Consider the following 9,305-nt stretch of genomic DNA (forward strand, 5'->3'; position numbering starts at 1 on the left):
AAACACAGAGCTCAAGACCAAGGGCTGAAATGACCGAGAAACATCTGCTCCCCCCACCACTCGGAAATAAAAGCTAGACTATTACATGGAAGTTCTGATTGCCTTTATGTCATGACAGACATTTTCCCAGGCTGATGGCTTTTCACCCTGGAGCTGTGGTCTGGTTGACCCGGGCAGCTCCTGAGTATTCAGGCACTAACCCTACAATGAAGAGCTCTGCCCTCTTGAAAAATAGGTTTACCTTTATCTGTGCAGGGGCCTCTGGTATCTATCAAATAGTAGAGCTAGGACTGATGTCAGGCAGACTGTAATAGTATGACTTACCAGGTGGAGCCTAATAAATATTCCTTGGGTTTTCATGGGGTCGGATTGTCCAAACGTGGCTTCACTTTCTACTGCTTCCTTTCCCAGTTTCTTGGGCTTTCTTTCCATCTCTCCCAAAGCCAAAATGGGGACTATTAGCTCCTCATCAGTCCTTGAAAGAAAGGATTTGTTTTTTAAAGCCTTTGAAAAAAGTAGAGAGGTTTTGTCAAATTCACCAACAGTTACAGCAGAACTATAGTCATTCCCAAGTTAGCCAGCCTTTTAATAAACAACAACATGATAACTATGTGCTCTGCACCACTGATCATCTTGTTATAACTGGTGTAAGTAGAATAATTTGACTATGATTCATCAGGTTGCAGAGGGAACAGGGGACCTGGGGAACATTTTTAGAGAAGATGGTGTGAGTGAAAAATAGCACCCAGGTCAAAGCAAGTCCCTCTCTACTCTCTCCACTAAGCCAAACCCTATCAAAAGGGTTTGATCAATTCTGTATTTGAGAGCAGAGGGTCTGGGTCTAGAAAGAATAGCATGTAAGAATGTTTAACCTATTGAGGAGAACACTACTGGGGGAAGCAGATGCTAATCCCATATTTTTCTGAATCTGCAATAAGAAAGATCATCAGTCCTGCACGTGGAATCAAATTTTTCTTACCTGTAATATCTTTTCTGTGATATCACAGATAAAGATGGTGGTGGTTTAGTTGCTAAGTCATGTCTGATTCTTGCGACCCCACAGACTGTAGTCTGCCAAGATCCTCTGTCCATGGTATCACAGATAAGACAGATAGACCAGAGCTATCTTGCTGACAGAAATCATCTCTCACAGGACATGGGAGAGATGGACAGACTACACGGTCTAACCGGGGCCCAGGAGGGGATATTTCCAATGGTGTGGAGGAATCCGGGTCTCTGGACTCTCAGTCTGCGTTCTTCACAGGGCACGACAAGCTCCACAGGGGTTTCTCCTGTTGAGCTTCTGAGCACGTCCCGGGGCCTCGTCCACAGGGAGCGAGGCTGACTTCTACTGGCCCAGCCATCCATATCAGGATGACCCAGCCACTTGCCTTTCCAGGGCCAACTGGGTAGGTTTTCCCCTTGGCCATTCTCTCCACCACAGACAAGAACAATGCCGAGCATTCATGGAACAATTTTTCTAGTGAACCCACAAATTCCCCCTCCAGCTCTGCAGGGAGGACAGGGGAGAAGACGATGAAATTCCCCCTCCAACTCTGCAGGGAGGACAGGAGAGAAGATGAGGAACCTAGGATTAAGCATCAGTGCTGCCCATACTCCAAAATCAGATGGCCTCTCCCTCGCTCAAGCTTTTATTAGAATAAAAAAGCTTATGCTATTGCATCCCCAGAAAGCCAAAGTCACACAGCTAGTGATTTTGAAAAGTAGAGTGTCTTATGGAAATCCAGGAAGGGGCAGGGGCAAAAAAGCACCTGTGCAGAGCCTTAGGAAGCAGGAAATGCAAAGCAGAGATGTCTGTCAGTTAAAATCCCAGCTCCTCGGCATTATTTACAATAGCCAAGATATGGAAGCAACCTGGATGTCCATCGACAGAGGAATGGGTAAAGAAGATGTGGTACCTACATACAATGGAATACTACTTGGCCATAAAAAAGAATGAAATGATATTTGCAGCAACTTGGCTAGACCTAGAAATTATTATACTAAGTGAAGTAACTCTGAAAGAGAAAGACAAGTGCCATATAATATCATTAATCTAAAATATGACACAAATGAACAGCTTATCTATGAAACAGAGACAGACTCACAGACACAGTGAACAGACTTGTGGCTGCCAAGTGTTTTGTGGTGGGAGGGGGATGGATTGGGAGCCTAGAATTCACAGATGCAAAGTAGTATGTAAAGAATGGATAACCAAGGTCCTATTGAATAGCACAGGGAGCTATATTCAGTATTCTGTGATAAACTGTAATAGAAAAGAATATAAAGGAATATATGTATATATATAAATGAATCACTTTTCCTTAGGGCAGAACTTAACACAACATTGTAAATCAAGTATACTTCAATCAATTAATCAATCCTGGCTTCTCTTATTCACAGTGTTTTGATTCTTCTTCTAAGTCTCTGTCTTCATCTGCAGGATGGAGGATAATGCCGGTACCCCAGGCTGAGAACTGAATAAGACAGTTCAGTTCAGTGTGCCTGCAAAACTCACTATACCGCTCAGTGAAGCAGTTGTGCATAAATATGAAGCAGGTGGTCATACCCAAGAAACACTAGAGGCTCAGCAGGGCTTAAAGGAGTCTCATATTGCTTGCCCCTCTACTCCTGTGTCAACATCAGCCACTCCAGGAGTTGATCACTTTTGCCGAGTTGATCACTTTTACCAAATTGCTGTCTTCTGCTTGGCTATTCTGACATAGAGCGGGGCTGCTTAGAAAGGTGACATCAGCCAAGCAGACCGCGCAGCCATGAGTGGGTCGGCTGGGTTAACAGGCTTGACTCTGATAGAGTTAAGCACATATCACCCATGCCACCCAGTGGATTCCTCCAGTCACAGGACCCACCCAACCACAGAGCTCAGATCAGCTCAGCTAGGGAGAAAAAAAGTTCTGACCCAAGATCCAAGTTGCAGAGAAAGAAATGATGTTTGGGCATCTGAACACTTCATAGAGGGAAGTCGAGCTAGGTGGACACATTTTGCATTCACATGAACCCCAAGAGGCCCTGCAGAAGCTGTAGAGAAGAAACCACTGCTGGAATGGAATTTCAAAAAGGAAGACCTGCTTTTGACCACTGCATTCTTGCTGATTCTGATCCTGAATAAGTCAAGGTCCTTCCTTTGCAGCTCAAAGCCTTTGTAAAAATGAAGGTTAGATCCGGTGGACTCAAAGCTTTCTTCAGGCTCTTCTGAGGGTCCCTGGAGAGGACATGAAACTCCTTCCACCCAGAGTCTGGGTGGCCTTCATTTATATTTCTCTGGGGGAGGGAACAACGGTTCTCTCTAAAATTCTCACTGAGTCAAGAAAATGACGATGTACCTAAGAATCCTGATGGCCTAGGAATTCTGGCTACACGTTTGGTCCAGAGATTCTCTCTGTAACAGACTCTGCAGACTCTCAGTAGAAGGAGATCTCTGCTTCAGCTGCTCTGAGGTGTATGTGGTGGGCAGCAGTCAGGAGGGAGGGAGGTAGCCAACCCCACACACCCCACGTGCAGCTTGGTACCTCTGTGGCCCGTGCGTCTGCAACTCATGCCCATTCCCTGCTTGCCCATCCCCGTGCCTTCCAGCACCAGGTCCTCAGCTCCTGGACTGTTTCGCGTCCCAGGTGGTATTCTTTTCCCCTGCAAGCTGCCTCAGAACACACAGCCCTGCTGTCTGTCCACCCCCCTCTGCCAAAGCCACATTCTTCCCCAGCAGCACCATGCCACCAGCCCAGGGGACTGTGAGCCCACTGTCCCTGAGGGCCAAGGCAAGCAGCCACGCCTGGTTCCCTTCCTATTCCTTTCATTGAGCACACACGCCCACAGACACACACACACACACACACACACACACACCCGGAGGTGGGCTCGCACAGCCTCTGTTTCAGCCTTCCCTCTTCCCTCGACACATCCCTTTTTATCTGGATTCTTCTTCCAAATGGATTCAGTTTAGTTGTAGAGCTAGAATGAAGGACTTAGCTGTCTCCCTTCTTTATAAACCATAAGTCAGCTCCTTCACTCAACACAAATTTGTGATCAGCCTACCATGTGTCAAGCATTGGGATGAATCAGACACAGTCCACAGAGTGTTAAGGACCAAACCGCTGATGAGTGAGTCATCCAGAAGCTGTTCCTTTAGCAGAGCTAGCCAATGCATTCAAGCTAGCAATCTCTCAAAGGAGCCTTGCCAGTAACTCAGTTGTGATGTCTGAATCGCAAACCCTCTCTCCACAGCATTTCCGCCAGAGTTCCTTGTTCTGCCCATCACTACCATGTAACGAAAGTTGTGTGATCTGAGTGTCAGGCTGTGGGATTGCAGAAGGGCACTGCTTAGAGTTTCGGAGGTTAGAGGTTAGAGGTTAGGAGCTCTGCAGTCTAACAGCAATGTCAGTTCTGTGACCTGGGTACAGCTCTGTGCTGCTCTGTGACCGGGGCAGACTGGAGCCCATTTTTCCCAATGTCGCCATCATCCGCTGCATCAAATCATTATGGAAAGAGAGAAGGGCAGTTTGAAATCACCAAGCAGGGGAAATGACAGAGGAAATGACTCTTCTATGCCAAGGGCTAAAGGGAGGTCTGTGGTATTCAAAGGGACCAAGGTAAGTGAGGTTCCCCAGGGAGCAGATTAGATGCAGACAGGAGCAATTAAGCAGGCAGAGAGACCCCGCCTGGGTTGGATTGACATTAAGAATGACATCATCTTCTCGCCTCGGAAAAGCTTAATGAGAATATGCTTCTGAAGATAGCAGAATTGATCATTAAAAGCTTGTGTGTGTGTGTGTGTGTGTGTGCACGCTTCTCCATGACTTCCTCTGAGTGCAGGCTACTACCACATCCATGCACAGATTATCCTTTCAAGGACCCTGTCTTTGCTTTCTAATTGTCCCCTTTTCTGAGCCATTAAATGGAATCACGTGGAAAGTCTTCCTTTCTTCCCTCCTCCTGCCTACTATTTCTGGAGTTCCCCTCCCCAGAGACAGTCACTATTACCATCTTCTTAAATCAACTTCGAAAGGTGTTTTCTGCAAAGACCTGCACTTAACATATTCACAGTGCCCCATTCAGAGAAAGGTGCTGCTTTTTTTTCTAAGTTTTGTTCGGACTCAGTGTAACTAGTTTAAACAGTCCCCATGTCCTCAGAAAGTTGCATAAATATCATTTTACTGTGATAGATGTAGACAGGAAAAAAAGTTTTAAAAGTCATAGAAAAAATGTTCTAAGCCTTATTGGGTGATTTTGTTGGTGGTGGTGGTGGTGGTGATTAGTCGCCAAGTCGTGTCTGACTCTCTACGACCCTACGGACTGTAGCCTGCCAGGCTTCCCTGTCCATGGGATTTCCCAGGCCAGAATTACTGAAGTGGATTGCCATTTCCTTCTCCAGGGGATCTTCCCAACCCAGGGATCAAACCCACATCTCCTGCATTGCGGGCAGATTCTTTACCCCTGAGCCACCAAGGAAGACCTATTAGGTGATTTAAAGCTAAAAAAAAAAAAAAAAAACTTTGTGTTAATAAAAAATTATCTCTCCCCTTCTCAATCATATAATCAGTTGTGTACGGAGATTTTCTTCAGTTGAGCATTACTGTGTTTGAATTGTTCTCATGATAAAAAAAAAATACATTATGACTTTTTGGATGATACGCAGTTTTATACTTTTCCATAATGATCCAAGAGAGAGCATCAGTATTCAAATGCCAGCAGGATAGTGGTGCCCCAGAAAAACACACAGCAAGTGACCTAAATAAGGATCAAGTTTAGGCAACACTCTGAAACTGCCAGCAAGAGATTTACAAGTAATGGATGAGCACCCATCAGAAGCCCAGTGCTGCCTGAGGCAGTGTTGGAAATTCCGAAAGGTAAGATGCTTACCTAAGGTGCTTCCCTGGTGGCTCAGATGATAAAGAATCTGCCTGCAATGTGGGAGACCTGAGTTTGATCCCTGGGTTGGGAAGATCCCCTAGAAAAGGGAATGGCAACCCACTCCAGTATTCTGGCCTGGAGAATCCCCATGGACAGAGGGAGCCTGGAAGGCTACAGTCCATGGGGTCGCCAAGAGTTGGACACAACTGAGCAACTAACACACACAAGAGGCTTGCACCTTAGTGAAGACAAATCTTGAAACAATTTGAGGGCCATCATAAAACTTAGTGGAATTACATGCTGATTTCATGCATAACTGCGCCAGACTTCCAGTGTAGCTGGAGAGCAAAGAAGGGAGGCAGGGGAGGTCGGCATGACCAAAAGAGTGGAAAGGTTTATTTGAGGCACTGGAAGTTGAATGTGGCTTTAAGAGTGATGTTGGACCGGGGAGAGGAGTGTATATTAGAGTCCTAGGACTGTTGTACAAAGCACCACAACGAGGCAGCTTAAAACTACAGAAGTTTACTCTCCCACAGTGCTGGAGGCCAACATATGAAATCCATCAGCAGGGCCATGCTCCCCCTGAAGCCTGTAGAGGAGACTCCTTCCTTGCCTGGTGGTAGCCAGCAATCCTGGCGTTCCCTGGCTTGTAAATGCATCACTGCAGTCTCCACCTCTGTCATCATGCGGCACCATCTTCTTTCTCCCTGTGTGTCTCTGTTTTCACATGAGGTCTTCCTCTCTTATGAGGACGTGAGTCAGAAGGATGAAGGGCCCACCCTCCTCCAGTGTGATCTCACCTTAAGACCTGCAATGACCCTGTTTCCAAATAGGATCACATTCTGAGGCCCTGGGGGTTAAGACTTCAACGTATCTTTCAAGGGAGGCTACGTGTGCTCAGTCATGTCCACCTCTTTGCAACCCCGTGGATGGTAGTCTGCCAGGCTCCTTTGTCCATGGGATTTTCCAGGCAAGAACACTGGAGTGGATTGCCATTTCTTTCTCCAGGGGATCTTCCTGATCCAGGGATGGAACCCACGTCTCTTGCGTTTCCTGCATTGGCAGGCGGATTCTTCACCACTGCACCAGCTGGGAAACCCAGCTTTCAAAGGGAAAATGATCTGAACTGTAACAGATACCAAGAGTTTTCTACATGACTCCATTTCCAGTCCACCTCACTTCCCACCACTGGCCAACATCAACGTGCACAGAATTCAGTCTTTTCTTCTCTAAGAACCTCCACCTCTCCTAGGAACCCCTTTACACAGCCTCTCTGTGGAGTTTCTCATCACCCAGAACTCCTGCTCCTGCAAAAAGCAAACTCTCATGCTCTTGACTGAGTCATTTCCTGCCCTTCTGCTGTGCCTTGTCTCTCCCCGCTTCCTCAGAACCCAAGGCCCTCGGTTCCTCTTTCTAGTCTGCTCCCTGCTCCTGATTCCCAGCCCTTTTCACCGCCTCGGGCCCCCACTGATGCCCCCATGCTCTCATCAGCATCCTTGCTCTCCTAGCAGCCTCTGGGCCCAAACTTGCATGAAAGCTGCATCTTCCAACCACGGAGCCACAGTGTCGGAGAAAACCAGAAAATACAAAGACAGCTTTGCCTATTCACTTTCAGTAGATAACTTCAGTCTCAGCTGGGTCTTAGCTTGCGCCTTCTCTTCCTGCTAGATACCTTTTCCTGTTTCCCACATCAGCTTCCCACGTCCCCGTTTCCTCTCCTCCCTCTGGAAATGGCATTTCTTTATTATATGGACTAAAGAGAGGCCATCAAATATAAACTTGTTTAATAACCTCCTCCTTCTAGAACTCAGAGTGCACACCCCGCTTTACTCTCGTGTGGTCCCTCTTCTGAAGTCCCATGACATTTTTCATATGGAGAATGGAATTCAGGTTCCTGAATCCCTCCCAAGTGCCAGGCTGGGTGGTCAGGCCACTCACGATGACTGTTCCCTTGTTCTCTGTACATCCCCTGCTTGACCAGTGCCTGCCTCACCTACACCCTACTCACATGACTGACCTTCCGACATGCACACCTCCGCCCTAGCCAGTGATTGTCCTAATAAGGAGCCATGAGGAACATACTCTTTTGCTACTCTTTTCCCTTGTAACCGATGAGCCAACCTGATGTCAGTTCCCCTATAACTGGTATGTCCCCTTCTCCCCCACAAAATGAAGACTGCCCTCAGGCCCTGCCAGCTGTTCACTGCACACAGTGGGGTGCCACTCCAGGACTTTATTTCAGACGTGTGAGCTCCCCCATCCATTGATGCCTTTGTTGCGACGCTGGGCTCTTTCTTTTGTCTTGAAGCGGAGCAAGTACAGACCTTGCAGGTGTGTGGGGTGCAGCCCAACGCAGGCATTATGTAGGTGTTCTCCTCTGTTAACTCATGTATATTCCCCCTATGGCACTCTCACTGTTCTACCTGCCGGTTTGCCCTTCCATCTGACCTCCTAACTACAGGCTTCTTGGGAAAATCTCTTGGCCATCTCTAATTTCCATGCATCATTTCATGTAATCCTCTAAAACTTTATGCACTAAGGAGAGAACTGCTATTATCTCTAAGCTAAGATGAGGAAACAAGCGTACTGTTTTTGTTTGTTTGTTTTTTAATTGGAGTCTGATTACTTTACAATATGGTGAGCTCACTGTTTTGACAGAAGTTTTCACTTTCGTCTCAGGTTCAAAGGATTTGTTAACAAAATAAGCCGCTCGTTATGTACAAATAAATAATACAGATATTTATTAGAGAATTATCTAGCTTACTTTCAACATACTAACATTAAAAGAAAAGAGAAATAAAGTAGAGAATACATCACCTAATTGGGTTTTGACCAACATCCAGACTTAAACAGCTCGAGTCCCAACCAGGAAAGGGTCCCAGGCAGTGTGTCTGCTCCATAGGTGAGACTTCAAACATTGCAGTTTGGGGTTCCATTTATAATCCCAGAAAGGTGGCAAGCTGTTATCATCATCAATCCTTGAACAAATTGCAGCTCTGATTTTATGTTAATGCTGTCTGCTTTATTGTGTAAAATTTGGAATGCTGCTAAGCCGGGGGCTTGGTTGGCCAGGCCCCCTCCAGGGGCTCAACACTCTCAAGATTCCGCCTGCATCTTATCTGTGGCCCTGCAAGTCTTGCACTCACAGCAGGCAGTCACTCCCAGTCACTCCCAACCAGAGCAGTGTCCAGGCAGGTTCGAAGCAAGGTCAGAGGACCCACTCTGCTTTGTCTCTGAAGCCTAAGCCAGACTATTTGTTTAATTTCCCTAACACTCATCAAGGTTAAGTCACTTGGCCAAGTACCACTTGGAAACAGCAGAGCCGGGATGCAGGCATGAGTCCACCTGGCTGCAAAGCCCGTCCGCTCCCCACCACATCACCCTGAGCAAGGAGAGGGCTCACAGCCCCGGACAGGAGAGGAAATGAGAGCCAGCTC

At 46.9% G+C, this 9,305-nt stretch overlaps 1 long non-coding RNA gene across 3 annotated transcripts in view; it reads right to left on the reverse strand.

Moving 5' to 3' along the window:
* The window catches only part of LOC102403707, a 58,052-nt gene extending 48,983 nt beyond the window's left edge, over positions 1-9,069 (reverse strand). Inside the window, exons 1-2 of one of the 3 annotated variants that reach the window (XR_006547604.1) lie at positions 8,686-9,069; positions 325-475 (exon numbers count right to left, since the gene is read on the reverse strand). This is a non-coding gene — a long non-coding RNA (uncharacterized LOC102403707). Of the gene's footprint in view, positions 1-324; positions 505-8,685 lie in introns of all 3 variants that reach the window. The other 2 variants (XR_006547605.1, XR_006547603.1) reach the window with 2 other exon arrangements.
* Between the last annotated feature and the right edge of the window lie 236 nt (positions 9,070-9,305).

The sequence above is a fragment of the Bubalus bubalis genome, chromosome 22 (genome assembly GCF_019923935.1).
Source record: "Bubalus bubalis isolate 160015118507 breed Murrah chromosome 22, NDDB_SH_1, whole genome shotgun sequence".
Taxonomy (NCBI): Eukaryota; Metazoa; Chordata; class Mammalia; order Artiodactyla; family Bovidae; genus Bubalus; species Bubalus bubalis.